At 43.6% G+C, this 17347-nt stretch overlaps 1 protein-coding gene across 1 annotated transcript in view; it reads right to left on the reverse strand.

Moving 5' to 3' along the window:
- The window catches only part of BICRAL (BRD4 interacting chromatin remodeling complex associated protein like), a 78716-nt gene extending 62118 nt beyond the window's left edge, over positions 1 to 16598 (reverse strand). Inside the window, exon 1 of the mRNA XM_040249671.1 lies at positions 16487 to 16598. The gene's annotated coding sequence lies outside the window, so the exon portion shown is untranslated. The remainder of the gene's footprint in view (positions 1 to 16486) is intronic.
- Positions 16599 to 17347: the final 749 nt, after the last annotated feature.

The raw sequence follows: 17347 nt of genomic DNA on the forward strand, positions 1-17347 counted from the left end.
TAGGCGTCTCAATCACATGGCAGTGTGTCAAAAATCCAGATTCTGAGGCCCATTCCAGATCCACCGGAACAGGAACTCAGGGTGTTAACCAAGCCATCCGGGTAGTCCTGATGCACACCCATGTCTGCGCACCATGAGGTCAACAGGAACTCAGGGTGTTAACCAAGCCATCCGGGTAGTCCTGATGCACACCCATGTCTGAGCACCATGAGGTCAACACAGAAATAGCATGTAAACCCAGTCTGTTTAACTCCAAAAGCAATAAATATTTTTTAGAAGTTTCAGGGAGGTGGTTTTCTCTACCTTTTTTTTTTTTTTGGTCTTTCTGGAGAAAGGGCTGAGAATTTTTGTGTGTATGTGTGGTAAAAATAACATATCACAGAATTCACCATCTTAACCATTTGCAACTGTCCAGTTCAGTGGTTGTAAGAACATTCACATTGTTGGGCAACCATCACCACCATTCATCTCCAGAAGTTTTTTTCATCTTGTAAAAACTGAAACTCTACCCATTAAATGCTAACTTTCCCTTTCCCCTCCCCCTATCCCTTGGCAATCACCATTCCAACTTGCTGTCCCTGTGCGTTTGACCACTCTAGGTAACTCATATAAGTGGAATCTAGAAGTAGAACCCAGTTTCACCCAAACATCCTCAAATGCAGAAAGTCTGCAAAATACTGAAATGTATAAAGAAAAGGAAGATCACTTATGACTCCCACTGCCTAGCAGTGGCTGCCATGGACTGAACTGTGTCCCCTCCAAAACTCATGTTGAAACCCTAAGCTCTGATGTGACTGAAGAGAGAGACAGAGTCTTCAGGAAGTAACTGAGATTAGATGAGTTCACGAAGGGAGAGCCCTAATCCAGCATCTTGTAAGAAGAGAGTCCAGGGCTCATGTGAGGACATCAAGAAGGCAGCCTTCCCCAGCAAGCTAATTGGCTGGCACCTTGGATCTTGGATTGCACAGCCTACAGAAATAGGAGAAAATAAGTTTCTGCTGTTTAAGACATCCAGCCTATGATATAGTTGACTCTTAAACCCAAGGTCTGGGGCACTGACCACCCGCACAGTTGAAAATCCACATATAACTTTATAGTCGGGTCCCCTGCATAGATAGCTCCTCCGCATCCGTAGATTCAGTCAACTGTGGATCATGAGTACTGCAGTATGTATTTGGGGGGAAAAAAAATTTCACACATAAGTGGACCCATGCAGTTCAAGCCCACTTTGTTCAAGGGTTAACTGTATTTTGCTATGGCAGCCTGAACTAATACCATATGCCTTTTTTTTTTTAACTTTCCCAGCATTTTTTAAACCTGCATTCTGCAGACCAGTGTTCTGCAGGACACTGAGTTTTGGAAAGTGGATTTTAAACTAATGTCAGGTTTCTACTACTAAATTTCTCAGTCTTTTCTATAATAAACTGAGCTGAAAAATGTCAAGAGGGGAATTTGTTATATTTGATCTCTAAATGTTTGGGAGGAAAACATGCCCTGCTGTTCTGATAAAAGTATACTACTAGAAAACTAACAGGAATTTCAAGGGGCAATGTCTAGGTCTTGGAAGGCAATACTGGCTAACAGGGATTATTCACTTAAGATAAAAAGTAATTTTCTAAAGGAGCCATTCATTCATTGATTCACTGTTAGCAGCCTAGTCTAATTAAACACTGCTTTAACGTTTTATTATTTTTTAACAACAGTAATTTTAAAAAGCAGGATAGCTAAGCTCCAAATGGGTGAGGCACTGTTAACCCTTTGTATGCATGACCTCACAATTAATTCTGGTGAATTTCCTCTGCCAAGTAAATCCTCAATCCAGAGGGAGAAACAACAGCACAGGCCCCCAGAGAGGTTACATAATTTACTGGAGTCAGCACAGAAAGGAAGGAAAAGAGCCAGGACTGGAACACACATCTGTCTGGTTCCAAAGCTATTAATAACTACAATGCTTCTTTCTTAGTTAAATAACTGCCTTGCTTGACAGATTTTTATTTTTTTATACATAAAGAAAAATTCAAACACTGGCCTCGCACTGAGTGTATTTCACAAATTGTTACTCCAGTGTCCCCCCACCCATACCCCAGCCTTCCTTCCTTTTCTCTCTCTCTTCTAGAAACTTCTCCCTTCATCTAAATAAGTTTCCCCACTGTCTCATCGTTTCCATACACTTCTCAATTTCTTTCTTTCCCACCTAAATTCCTCTGCTTTGCCATCTTCTCCTGGTCAACGAATTTCTTAGGCTCCAGTTCAAATGCCATTTTGTACATGTAATCTTTCACTGCTCATTCACTCATGCCCCACATCCCATCTATCAAGAAATCTCATCAGCTATACTTTCAAAGAGATCCAGAATCCAACCACACTCCGCCTCCACTGCCACCTCCCTAGTCTGAGCTGTCATAACCTCTCGCCTGGCCTCTCTGCTTTCCCTCTTTTACCTGCTACAATCTATTCTCATTCCAACTTCCTGATGCTGCTAAATCGCTTCAGTCGTGTCCAACTCTGTGCAACCCCATAGACGGCAGCCCACCAGGCTCCCCCATCCCTAGGATTGTCCAGGCAAGAGTACTGGAGTGGGGTGCCATTGCCTTCTCCAATGCATGAAGGTGAAAAGTGAAAGTGAAGTCGCTCAGTTGTGTTGGACTCTTAGCGACCCCATGGACTGCAGCCCACCAGGCTCCTCCATCCATGGGATTTTCCAGGCAAGAGTACTGGAGTGGGGTGCCATTGCCTTCTCCATCCAACTTCCTGAGTAATCCCTTTAAAACATAAATCAAAACCATTCAATGCATTCCCATTTTTGCCATAGTAAAAACCAAAATCCTTTTCTGTGCTCAACTGTGAATACCCGTAACACCGTATATAACTGTTCCCACTACCCCCAAATCTCTGAATGCTTTCTGATTGTAGCCCTTGCTGACTTGCCATGCCTTGAACTCACCGGGCCTGCTCAGGCCTCAGGCCTCAGGCCCTCTGCACTGGCTGCTCTCTGCCTGGAATGTCATTCCTTCAGATAAGGTCTTACTTCTTTCCACCCTCCTCCAGCATTCCACATTTTTCTTTTCCCCTCTATGACTCACTACAAAGTTTATCTAGGTTTATAGTTTGTCTTCTCAAGAGAGCCCTGCTCATTGAGGCACCTTGGAGCCTAGAATGGCACCTGGAATATATTAGCTGCTCAATAATATTTGCTGAACAAGTGAATGGATGGACTTGCTCATACACTTTAGTCAAAGGCTCTCTCTCCTTTGCTGTCACTTGTATCAGGCATTTGGGATTTAGCATAAACCGCTGTGTGGTGGTAGTGGTTTAGTTGTTAAGTTGTGTCTGACTCTTGCAACCTCATGGACTATATAGCCTGCCAGGCTCCTCTGTCCAGGGGATTCTCCAGGCAAGAATACTGGAGTGGAATGCCAGGCAAGAACACTGGAGTGGAATGCCATTTCCTTCTTCTCTGCATGTATCTATTATCCACCCACCTAGATCATGTGTTCCCATACCCTCCAAGTGCCCTGTAGAAAATTAGCATTTAATAAATATTTGATGATGAATTATCAGTACAGTAGCTTCTTCTCCTGGAGTAGATAGTTACAGTGATAACCTTTCAAAACATGACATTCCATTTAGAAAAGAGACATCCTGGAAAGCAAAGGGGAAAAAAAGAATATTTTATATATATATATATATATATTTTTTTTTTTTTGGCTGCACCAGGTGGCTTGTGAGATTTTAGTTCCCCAGCCAGGGATTGACCCATGGTTGAACCAGGGCCCTTGGCAGTGAAAGCACAGAGTCATAACCTCTGGACTGCCAGAAAATTCCCCAAATATTTTAGATTACTCTTAAAAGGGTGTAAAATATTTTAAAGGTATGTACAGATAATGCATATACACATACCAAATCTGTGTCATGCTCTGAAAACAAATTATTTGCTTTATCACCTCCATGTATATTATATACTGAAGACATTCCTGAGAGTCAAGCTTAAGGTTACATTTGGATAGGAAGGTAATTTGCAGAAAACACAAGAGAAGGAAAAGATATACAAAAAAATAAACCCAAAACAGTTAAGAAAATGGTAACAGGATCATATGTATTGATAATTACCTTAAATGTAAATGGGTTAAATGCACCAACCAAAAGACACAGACTTTACAGGTTGAAGTAAGGGGATGGGAGAAGGTATTCCTCACAAATAAAACTTATAAGAAAGCTGGAATAGCAATACTCATATCAGACAAAATAGACTTTAAAACAAAGACTGTTATAAGAGACAAAGAAGACACTACATAATGATCAACGGTTCAATCCAAGAAGAAGATAAAACAATTATATATGCACCTAACATAGGAGCACCTCAATATGTGAGGCAAATACTAACAAACATAAAGGGAGAAATCAACAGTAACACAATAATAGTTGGGGACTTTAATGCCCCACTTACATCAATGGACAGATCATCCAGACAGAAAATCAATAAGAAAACGTAGGCCTTAAATGGATAGTAAAGTAATTTGGAACACAGAACATATTTTAAATAACGAGTCAAGAATTTATGTAATTTATCACAAAATTTATGTAATTTATCACAAAATTTATGTAATTTATCACAAAATTAAAAGGTTAATGTCAAATAGGTTTTATGGCACATTTTTTGATCTAGTATCAGTTCTAGCTGGGAAACATCGAAATTATAATGATAATGTATTTTATAAAACAGTTTATTATATAGAACTGAAGTCTTCATTTACATGAAACCTATAACATCTCTCTCTACATTGTTCATTTTGCATTGCATATCCAATATGCATATTTTTAAAAACCAGTTTAGCCAACTTTAGGATCTTTTCAGTCATCTTTTAAAAATTATTTTTATTTTTGTCTGCCTAGGTCTCTGCTGTGCAAGGGATTTCTCTAGCTGTGACACACAGGCTTCTCACTGAGGGCTTCCTTCCCTAACTGTGGCTCACAGGCTCTAGAGCACAGGCTCAGCAGTTTTGGCACAGAGGCTTAGTTGCCTGGTGGCATGTGGGATCTTCCTGGACCGGGGATCAAACCCACGTCCCCTGCATTGGCAGGTGGATTCTTAACCACCAAACCACAAGGGAAGTCCAAATATTTATTTAATTTATTTGGCTGCGCCAGGTCTTGGTTGCGGCACAATGGATCTTTAGTTGTGGCATGTGGGATCTGGTTCCCTGACGAGGGATTGAACTCGAGTCCCCCTGCACTGGGAGCAGAGTCTTAACCACTGGACCATCAGGGAGGTCCCTATCTTTTCAGTCATCTTGACTGTAGCATACGCACAATTCATTTTGTAAATATTGGTGAGGAAGATAAGTAAACAGACCCCTTGCAAGACTTTTGGTAATTTCTTAATTGATTATATAGCTAATTTAAGCTTAGACCATTAACAGTGCAAATGAAAAAAGAATTACAGTAATAATCTAGTACTCATAAAAATCTATTAAAAAGATAAGGAAATCTTCTTCGGTATGCACAGGCATTTCACATTGGAGCACAATGTCCATTTTACATTTCTAGATAAGTTAAGGCCCTCCCCACCACTTTTTCAAACATAGCTCCCCAAATTTTATTTTTCTTTGATTGATTACTCTCTTTGGAAATTTACTTTCAGATTGTTTTACCTATATAATATATGCTGTAACAGAAAAGTATTCTAAGTAAATCATGTGACATAAAAAAGAGAAACAAGTGAGCAAAGAATTAGGGCAGTAGCTGGAGGGAGAAGTGAACTAAAAAAAAAAAAAATCAGTTATTGTTTACCTGTTAAACTAGACCAGTCAAGTGAAAAAGAATACCTAAAATAAATAGATAAGCAAGCCATCTCAAGGCTTATGGATAGAAACAATTCCAAACATCTCAAGGTGAAAATGTTCATCCATTAAGTGTGATCACACCTGGAGAAAAAAGGCTAGCCTCTCTGGATCTCTCCAATCCTAAGAGTCTCACAAATCTGAATAACCAGAATACAAATAGGTCAGTTTATTCTTACTTTTTATTTCTAAATATATTTCTTTGCATTTCTAGGAAATATCAGAATTAAAAGAAATCTAATTATAGAAGCATTTTTATTTTAAATCCAAGGAGAAATACTTCCAAGTTAAAAGCACACCATGAGAGCAACCTTTACTCTCAAGAATCAGGAGGAAAAAAAAAACCTGATTTTGTGTATGTGTGGATAACAGTTTCTACACATGGAATGTAAAGAATCTGTCTGCAATGCAGGAGACCACCTATATTGTTATAACACTGTAAAATGTTATTCTAAGGAGAGTTGAATACCAATTCTAAAATAAAAAACAAGAAACTAAGTAAACTGATTATCTTTAAAAAAATACAATAAAAATCTGAAATACACTGCAAGCAACTTTTAAAGGTAGGTGATTTTAATACATATAATAGCAGTCTTAATATTCCTTAGTTATGTTTGAAATATTTAGTCTACATAACAAAATTATTAAAGTCTCTCCCATATTACACTTACCACAAGATTTTGAAATTCTTCATCTCCCCAAATTAAGCTTACCCCTAGTAAGTAGTGAGAGGGCTGGTTCTCAATGAGGGAGAGGGAAACTTCAGGTTATTTCTAGCCTTCCATGAAGAACTCAGGTACTACCTCAGACTATACAGGGAGCCACCTAATGCTCAAGAGCCATACGTCAGGCGGGGCGAACTAAAACATCCACAGTACGAGTGTTTCATCATCTTTTACTATTGTTGCTTTCTCACAGAGTCAAAAAGAAAAGGAAAAAAATCCTCTGATGCATTATCTTACTGGTCTTATATTCAACCTACAGCAAGGCCTCTTTAAAAGAATCTTTCTTTATAGAGTGAATCATACTTTGTACGTTTTCAATCCTTTCCCCCAAATCTGTACTATGATTACACTGACAGCATTCCAAGCACGGGAACAACTTGAGCAGCACCGTATCATGTTTAATTAAGGTTCTGAGTGTTCTCACTTCCAATTAGGATTTTTGTTTAGTGAAAGATATGATTCATAATCTCTGATTGCTCCCAAGTATAGAGCTAAAATGGGCCCTATGTTTGATTCACCATGCTATACAAATTGAAACTGAATTATCTGCAGAAGGAGCAGAATAATGGTTCTGACCTAAAATCTGACCACTGACAGCAAGATTCTGGGTTTTTTGGTCACCATTTTTAATTATCAACAAAACACTACCTTTTCCTATTTCTCCTACTGAAACAAAGGTCATCCAAGTTTAATTTTAGGACCTCAAAATATTTTAACTTGTACACAGTCATTTGTAGACAAAATTTAGACATGGTTTTAATACCAATGGCAAACTGTATGAGGTATGGACATGCAGTATATATTCAAACCCCAGCTCTGCCCCTTAGTAATGTAACCTTGGGTAAGCGATTTATCATTTCTAAACCTCAGTTTCATTATCTATAAGATGGAGACAAACCTATCTACAGGGAGTTCTTTAGAATTTTACAATCCATCAGGGCCTGAAATAATATTAAGGTTTAACAACATTCTTTCTCCTTTCCCCCATTTTCTTTCTTATGAAAATGTTTCAATCACAGGTTGGGACTCCATGTTTAATTTCTAATGATACTAGGAAGCACCATGGATTTCAGTAGAAAACTGAAATAAGCCTACGCCTTTCCTAGAAAGCCCACCGTGTGGGTTTCCCAGGTGGTGCTAGTGGTAAAGAACATGCCTGCCAATACAAGAGATGTTAAGAGAAGAGGGTTTGATCCCTGGGTTGGGAAGATTCCCTGGAGAAGGGTATGGCAATCTACTCCAATATTCTCACCTGGAGAATCCCATGGGCAGAGGAGCCTGGCGGGCTACAGTCCATGGGGTGACACAGAGTTGAACACGACTGAAGCAACCTGGCACGCATAGAAAGGCAATACTTTTCACATCTCATTCCCTCACATTCAGGATTTTTATTTCAGTTTTATTTCAGGGAAAATGAATGTTCAGTGTGCTTGCAAGATAAGCCAAAGAACCCACAAAAACAGAAAATGTTCAATTTTCCAACTTTATTAAAAAGAAATGTATAATTAAATCACAACTACATAAATCAAAGTTGATTGGGAGTAGAGGGAAGGGGAACTTGGGTTAAACATCTGGTACAGTGAGGTTTCAGGCTCTTCCTGGATGGAAGCACATATGAGGTACAGGGGAGAAAAGATCAAGCCCCTAGCTGCCTCTCCCCAAGACCTCTGTCTTCCACATTGCCATCCCAGTTACACTGCCAGTTCTGAGCGCGCCTGAGCTACACCACGCATGTACAACCGCCTCAGCAGAGCGGCCTTCTGGGCCCATTTCCGTTCAGCGAGGGACCACTTACACAGCTTCCCTTCTAGGGCTTTCCTTTAAAGTCAACACCTCCTTTCTTCTCTGTCTACATTCCCACTGCACATTCATTTAACCACTCCCACCCCCACTGTCTGCCAGCCCCTGCACCCACTGTGTTTTTCCCTTTTACTCCGGAACACTATTGATCATGAGCGAACCAGGCCATGCAGGTGGATTTGGTATACTGGTTAATTCATGTTGCCTCACTGCCACCAAGTCCCACTCCTTTCCTCCATCTTCCCCCACATCTCACACATTTCACAAATTTCTTCCCCTCAAACTCAAAACCTTTTGCCTCTGCCCCTGACAAATGACCGTGCGATCTTCTCAGGAAAGACCTCTATTCTGAATCCTATCATCTCCCCTGCTCTCCTCTCTTTTTCTTTAACGGTTACTTTTTCTGCAGGCAATTTGGGGAACAGAGGAACCTTATGCAAAAGTGAGTAACAGCAGTGTGAGCAAAGAAGAGAAAAAATGAGGTTAAGAAGAGAGCCACAAAGTTCCACTTGGTATTATCTGAATTTTTTAAAATGACCGTCCCTTATTTCTCCCCCTCTCCCTTTAACCCAACTTTTCTCTCATGCACAGCCACCAGAATGTATTACAAGTCCCTGCTGACTTCTATCTCAAAAAACAATTTTTATTTAGTTCCTATCATTCTGTTCTACCTGGTTGTCTAAGCAGTCAGCCAGCAAATGTTTACTGAGTGCCCAGCTTGTTTTAAATGCCATGCTAAAGGCTTAGAAAAAGTCAGTGAACAGGGAAACTTAAGATTTCTCGGTCCTCCTCCAGAAGCTCTGTGTCTACAGGTGACTGCTTCGCCTACTCAAGTTTGGGCCCATGATAAGAGGGGTTACTGTCTCTTCACTCTCAATAATTTGAGATATGATTTCTAAGTCTTTCTTCCATAGAACCTGGGTCCTCAGCATTGAGAGCGCAGAGTCCTAACCACTGGACCACCAGGGAACTCTTGAATTCATTTAATTGTGGTAAAACAACAAGATTTACCACTTAAGCGTATACTTCATTGGCTTTAAGTACATACACACTATTGTATTGGGTTGGCCGAAAAGTTCATTCTGAATATGTTCTTCAATAAAGTTCTCAGTGAAAATGAAAAACGTGTCTTTTTTTACTTAAAACCAAACAAGCTTTTGGGCCAACCCAATACAACTATGTCACTATCCAGCTCCAGAACTTTTTCATTATTCCCAGCTGAAATTCTCTACCATTACGTCCCTTTTTATTAACCAAGTTATTCTCATGGCCCCCACCCTCATTATCTTGGTTCATCACTGTTACCCCCTTGCAACCACCCTCGAGTCCCTGGCGTCTCTCTTCCTATCATATCTGGGGGGCAAAAAGGCCAATCTTGATTGAACTGATCACCTGGCTGCTTGTACTTCGCTTGTAATAAACGGTGGTGGTTAGTTGGTGGCAGAAAATCACACAACTAACTGGACTGATTAGTTTCACCTTAATGCAGACCCCCACCCTCCAATGCACACCCAGGTATTCAGCAATGCCCAGCACCCTATCGAGTATCTCAGTGAGTTCACTGTCCTGCTGTCCAAAGCAAGGTGTCCTCCTAATCTCACATGATCCACACCCCTTCCTCCTTTAAGGTGCTGGCCCTGCCTCAGACTCCACTGAGAAAACAGAAACCATGAGAACAAAGAGCCCCGTATTCTACCTCCAATTCCTAAACCTCTCTGCCTTCTCTCCTGCTACACTGCAGGTCATCCTGCTCCCACCAAAGGCAAACGCTCTTGTATTCTGACTCTTCTCCTACTGAAGAATTTCGTTCCTTTGGCAGGAATTCCCTGGTGATCCAGTGGTTAGGCCATGATGCTTTCACTACCGTGGCATGGATGCCTAGTTGGCCCAATTCCTAGCTGAGAAACAAAGATCCTGAAAGCGCAGCAAAGGAGAGAGAGAAAGAGAAAGAAAGAATTCTGCTCCTTTGGTAGTCTTCTCTCTCTTCTGCATTAGTCTCTATTAGACAGTCTCACTAGCTTATTGAAAATGCTCTTCTATTTCCCATCAGTTCAAAAAATGTGCTTCCTTGACCCCACCTCTCTCTCTCCCCAACCACTGCTGTGCCATTTCTGTCCTTGCTTTACGGCAAAATTTTCCCAACAAGCGGGTCACATTTATTTCACTCCCATTCTCAGTTCAGTTCAGTTGCTCAGACATGTCTGACTCTTTGCAGTTCCATGGACTGCAGCACACCAAGCCTCCCTATCCATCACCAACTCCTGGAGTTTACTCAAACTCATGTCCATTGAGTCGATGATGCCATCCAACCATCTCATCCTCTGTTGTCCCCTTCTCCTCCCACCTTCAATCTTTCCCAGCATCAGGGTCTTTTCAAACGAGTCAGTTCTTCTTATCAGGTGGCTAAAGTATGGGAATTTCAGCTTCGGCATCAGTCCTTCCAATGAATATTCAGGACTGATTTCCTTTAGGATGGACTGGTTGGATCTCTTTGCTGTCCAAGGGACTCTCAAGAGTCTTCTCCAACGCCACAGTTCTAAAGTATCAATTCTTCGGTGCTCAGCTTTTATAAAGTCAAACTCTCACATTCATACATGACTACTGATAAAACCAAGCTTTAACTAGAAGGATCTTTGTAGGCAAAGTAATGTCTCTACTTTTTAATATGTTGTCTAGATTGGTCATAACTTTTCTTCCAAGAACAAGCGTCTTTTAATTTCATGGCTACAGCCACCATCTGCAGTGATTTTGGAGGCCCCCAAAATAGTCTGTCACTGTTTCCATTGTTTCACCATCCATTTGCCACTAAGTGATGGGACCCGATGCCATGATCTTAGCTTTCTGAATGTTGAGTTTTAAGCCAACTTTTTCATTCTCCTTTCACTCTCATCAAGAGGCTCATTCTCTCAGTGCATTCCAATTTGGCCTCCATTCCATGTGCCACTAAAACTACTTGTCAAGACCACCAAATCCAAGTGGAATTTTTCTCTCCTCAGGGTTTAACTTCTCAGTAGTATTTGGCACAGCAGACCACTCCCTTTTCTTGAAACAGATAAAATCATTCTCCTGCTTTAGTGCTGAGCCTTCTTGGTCTCCTTTGCGCCTCCTTCACTCACGGGAAAGTTTCAGGCTTGATCGTAAGTTTTCTATGCTCACAGATGATCTCAACTAGTTCCATGACATACCATCTCTATGCTGGTGACTCTCAAAATTTGTGTCCACTATCCTCAGCTCAACTTGAACATTCACCACCTGCTTGACTTTCCACTTAGGTTTTTGAAACACTTGTGGGACATACAACGGGTTCCACATAGAACTCTAGTTACCCACCCCCACCCCCAGTCTTCTCTACAAGCAACTGGCACCACCAGCCACCAAGCCGTAAGCCAGGGATCTGAAGGAATCCTTTGATTTCTCCTCCTCTTCCTCCACAGACAACCCATGAAGCAAATACTCCTGATTCAACCTCCAAAATATCTCTGAAACCGACCATCTACTCTGCTCCATCTCCACTGCACTCACCTAAGATACTATCAAACTTGAGCTGACCATTGCAGTAGTTCCCCAACTGCCCTCTCTGCTGCCTCTCTTGTTCCACAGAGCAGCCAGTGATGTTTAAAAACAGAAACATATCACGCTCCCTAATTGAAGCCCTACAATAGCTTCTCCTTGTCATAAAATAAAATCCCCAAGCCCCTGTATGTCTTCAGAGGCCCTGCACAACTTCTCTAACCCCATTTCATTGCATTCTCCTCCTAGCTTCTTTCTGTTCTAACATCCCTGCCCTTCCAGACCTTTCAGGGCTTTGTACTTGTTCCCAGACCAGGAATGTCTCCCCAGCTTTTCACAAGGCTAACGTAAGTTCATGTGTCCAGTCTCAGCTCAAATGTCACCTTTTCACAGGGACATTCCTTGACTCTTACTAGCCAAAACAATACACTCTTTTCCCCATAACACACTCTTTTGACCCACCAGCTTAACTTCTTATACGTTTTTCCTTAATCTTTAATTTCCTTGATTATTTGTGTTTCCTTATTTCCTGTTTTTCACACTATACTACAAATTTCATGAGGGCAGAGATCTTGTCTGTCTTGAATTCTACTGAAGGCTACTTTAAAGAAGCTACTCTTTCCCTCTGAACAGGCTGATTTTTAGATCCATGTGCGCGCTCCCCGCTCCCCACCCACCCCCACCCCTTTCAAGCTTTACTGGATTTTAGTCAAAGAAAATAATTGCTGTGGCATTTACGCCACGAAAAACAAGCGGAGGAAAACCACATGGGACAAGTACTAGAACTCCACCCACTCACTAGATAATGGACTGCACGCAGATATACTGCACACAGGTATCCACAGCGGCCCCTTACAAAGCTTTTCAAAATGTAGGACAGAGGAACATGGATACAGGCAAAAATAATATAACTCTGACACCTGCATCAAAAGTTTCAACCATTTCCCCCTAGCAATCACTAAACACAATAGTGATTTCAGAAGAAAGAAAAGCACAAAATAACTCAAATATGTGATCTTTGCTCCAGAGAAGTTAATGATTTCCTCACTGACTTGGTTCTCTCATTTTGGTCTGGCTGGCTATTCATTATCTGCTCTGGGTGTTTCTTCCTGACCTTCTGTGTCTTTAATGCATATTCTGTTCCTACCAAGTCTCATGTTTAGAATAAGTTCCCCATCCTACTTCCCAAAATGCAAGAAATATCTTTTCAATTTAAAATTCAAAAAAGAACTCATTCTTTCAAGGATTTATCTCTAGGTTTTGATTTCAGTATATCTTCTACCCCACTTCTAACTTCTGTATTTCCTAGATTCAATTCTATTTTTGTTCCAGAGCTATCTTGACTAAACTAGCTGGCCTGGATAGACCTGAAGCCAGTATATTATATAACTTCTTAGTACAGTAGAATGAAACTATATATATATTTTAAAATGTACTAAGATTTAAAAGTCTCGGGATACCTAAGATTTCTTTCCGTAAGGAAATCATTTCAACATTTTGATAAATGGCAGAGGAGAAAAATTAAAACTAACGTAAGCAATAAAATTGTGCTGAAACTCAAAATGAAATGAACCTCAAGTCTCATCAGTTCAGTTCTGTCGCTCAGTCATGTCCGACTCTTTGCAACCCCATGAATTGCAGCCCATGCTCCAATTCAAAAGACCGCCAGCAGCACAGTGCACAGTTTAATACAGGGATGTTCTAAACACATCTCTGGGTCACAATGAAGTCACCTGGAGAGCTTGGAATAACACAGAGTCCTACGTATTTAGATCCAGGCGATCCTAGATGAGCAAGAATTTCAAAATTCTTGGAGGGAGTTATGAGCATCAAGAAACTGAAAGTCAGAAACTTAAAGCTGAGACTGTCCAATACATCAGACATTTTGAAAAACCCCAAGTGTCCCTAACAAATAATGGCTATTACAAATCTGTCTTTTAAAAACATCTCACCAGTTGATTCTGATGCTCAGATTTGGAAATTAGATACAGAGCGAGGAACAGGGCTTTCTGGGATCCACTGTCAATTCTATCACTTAGAACTTTGAGACTTTGAACAATTCAACTACCTTGGCAAACATTAGTTCCTTCCCTGGTAAGCAGAGAATAAAAACCAATACTGCAGGGCTGGTATGATAAATAGGAATTAAAAAACAGTTCCTGGCATATAACAGTGTTCAGCACACGGTAGGTCTTAAAGGGCCTAAAAGCATCCACCACAGTCAAGGACATACCTAATGGTGCCACTATGTTACTTTTATCCACTAGAAATTAACTATTTACTTTCCATCTAGACGCCTAGAAAGATCAGAGCTTTACAGACTCCTCCTCCCAATAATCTTTTCAGTAACAAAGTTAAAGCCCACCCACCCATTGTTATACTGCTACTACAAGACAGCTGAGTATTTTTATGAATGCTTCTAGGAAACATTTTAAATAAAAAGTGGGGGAACTGAGAAGTCTTATACTGATTAGAAAGAGATGAACCATAACAGTCCCCCCCTTTTTTTTGAAAGGAAAAAGTCTCCGGGGTGTTTCAAAGCGAGTTTAATTTTTCAGATCAGAGATCAAAGTAATTTACTACCATTTATAATAGGGAATATGAAAGCCAAAAAGAAGTTTCAAATCACTGGAACCCATTACCTTCCCACAAATGTGACAACCAGAGAAAAGGTTGTCCAGGGTTGTGAAAACACAACCCAGAAAACTAGTAGGGGACCCATACAGAACCACGATACTGGAAAGCAGACAGACACTGTCCTCGACTTTTTTCCTGCAATTCTGCAACTGGGTTTGACTCTCCTCTCAAAATGAAGTGGAAGAGGGCGAAAGGAAAGCCTCCATGATCTGCGCCCAGCCAGGCCAGGGAAAGCAAAGTCTTCCAGGTTCAAGCCCTAGGAAGACATGGGGAAGCCTTCATCCCCAGTCTTGACTGGGGTTGGGGGTGGGATGCGGGTTTAGGGAGAGGCCCCTCGGCTGCAAGGCCCGACTCTTTTCCCTCAAAGGCAAGTGGTAAAAGGAACAAGACTCCGCGGTCCCCAGCCCCTCCCCGCTCTGAGCCGGCGGCCTACTCTTTTGGGTCGGAGGGCACCGGGAGGGACCAGGCTACTCCACTCAAGGCCCACGTACAGACTTCTGCCCGCGGAGCGTGGCCCCCACGTCCCGGACCTCCCGGCGCTCGGGCCGGCGAACCGTCCAAGAAGGGCGCTGCCCGTGCCGCCGGGGAAGATGGCGCCCGCAGAGCAACTGCGCCACCAGCACTGGCGAAGGGCCAGGCCCAGCGCCATCTTAGCGCCTTCCAACCGCCCCCCCCACCCCGCCCCGCACAACCCCCGCAAGAGCTGCGTCCTGGCCGGTCGGGGGGCGCGGACCGCGTCGGGCCCGCGCACTCTCCGCCAAAAGAGAGTGCCACCGAGCCTCTCGTCTCTTCGGAGAGGCCGCGCGGGGCCCGCAGGAGGAGCCCGGCTGGGCCGCCGATCCTCCGCGCGGCGCGAGGGCTCGTCTGGGCCCGGCCGCGGGTCGTCGGCGGTGCTCCGGACCCAGGCGGCCAGGCGACCGGGGAAGGGCCAGGCCGGCCGGCCCCGGCGCGCGCGCCGGGAACCAGGCCGGAGCGGCCGGCCGGCCCCGAGCTCTCCCCGCCGCAGCCGGCGGCACAAGCGCCGGGAAGGAGGAAGCCAGGATGAAAAATAAACCCCATCCCCGCCGCCTCCCTCCCACCCGCTCCCCTCCCCCTCTTGAGACGCGGGGTCCATTTTGCCGAGAAGAAAGAAAATGCGATTCACACCCAAGAGCTTCCGAGAGAGAAAAGAAACGAGGCGGGGGGAACCGAGGGGAGGAGATTGGAAAAGCTTATTTTTCTTCCTCGCCCGCCGTCACTCCTGGCCCTCCCTGCCCCCTGCTCGCGGCCCCGCCGCGCCCGTCCTCCCCTCGCCGAGCCCCGCTCCCTCCTTCCCGGCTCCCGGCGGCTCCGGGGGGGCGGAAAACACACTCGCACTCGCGCACACAACTAATTTTAAACCGGCTCAATCAATGAGTCATTAAAAGGCTTCCCTCCCCTCTCCTCCCCACCACCAACCGCCACGCCACCCCCCTTCCCAGGCTTCTCCCTCTCCCCGCTCCAGAAATTTGCATCCGCGAAAAGAAAAAAAAAAAAGAAGGCGCCAGGGCCCCCACCCCGCCGAGGAGCCCCCAGCCCGGCCCCGCCGCCCCCTGCCCGCCCGCGCCCCCGCCCGCGACACTGAACTTGGTCTTCCCGGGGCCCGGGCATCGCTGGGAAAGGCATAAACACTCGATTCCCCTTTTCTCCGTGTCCATTAAACATCCACCCACCACCACCATCACCCACCCACAAACCCACCCCCCCCAAAAAAAAAAAACACAGCCTTAGCCAATAGCTCTCTGGGCTGAAACCTAATATCCTGGTTTTGGCAACTCGGTGTTTAATTTGCTCCTCTTTCTTTTCTGTCTGTCTGGAGATAGATCTCCAGCCCCCCCGCCCTCGCTTTTCCCCTCCCCGAAGGAAAGAGGCAGAGGAAGGAGGTTGTGTGTGTGTTTTTTTTTTCTCCTTGAAATTTTTATCACAAAATTATAATACACTCAAAGGGAAACTCACCGTCATGAAAAAGCAGTGCCTTGTCAACGGGGTTTCTGCGCCATCGCACCAGGGGCGGCGGCGGCGGCGGCGGCGGCGGGCGCGGGGCGCGGGGCGCGGGCGCGGGAGCTCCCGGCCGAGCGGCGCCGGCCACACGCGCTCCGCTCTCTCTCTCGCTCACCCCCGCGCCGGGCGGCGGGCGCCCGCTCCCCGCGCCCGCCCGGCCTTCATGCTCTGCGCCCGGGCAAACCGCTCGCCTGCTCGTCTACCTCCAAACTTCGGTTCTCGCCTAGCAAAAAAATGCGGAGATTAGGATTTTTTTAATTAAAAAAAAAATTTTTTTTTTTTTTTTTAGAAAAATCAAACTCCAAAGCTGATAATTCCTGCTTCCTTTGGGATTCTTTGTAACCTCAAGAAACGTAGTGGTTTATTCAAGAAACAGGGTTTTTGGGTTTTGTTTTGTTTTTTTAAAGATCTACGAGATGCGTGCTATTCTCAGCTGGCGCCCTGCACACACACATACACACACACACACACACACACACACGCGCGCCAGTTTTAGCTGGGGGAGGGGGCGGGGGGAGCGCCAGGAGGGGGGTAGTTTAAAAACAAAAAACAATATTTGTTTAAACTCTAATTAGAATATGTCCCAATAAATCCTTTTTTGCTTATGCTTTAAAAAAACAAAACATCACTTTTAACTTATTTGGTAATTCATTCCAACTTTTACTTCTACTAAGCTTTCCTTTGCAACACCCTCTTTCCATTCCGAAGTGTAGTGAAACCTTATCTGTAAACCTGTATGTCAACATTAAAAAAAAAAAAAACACAACACTTCAGCAGCCAAGATGAAGGTGAGGAGGGAAGTAAGTCACTCTTAAA

The sequence above is a fragment of the Oryx dammah genome, unplaced genomic scaffold, assembly GCF_014754425.2.
Source record: "Oryx dammah isolate SB20612 unplaced genomic scaffold, SCBI_Odam_1.1 HiC_scaffold_11, whole genome shotgun sequence".
Classification (NCBI taxonomy): domain Eukaryota; kingdom Metazoa; phylum Chordata; class Mammalia; order Artiodactyla; family Bovidae; genus Oryx; species Oryx dammah.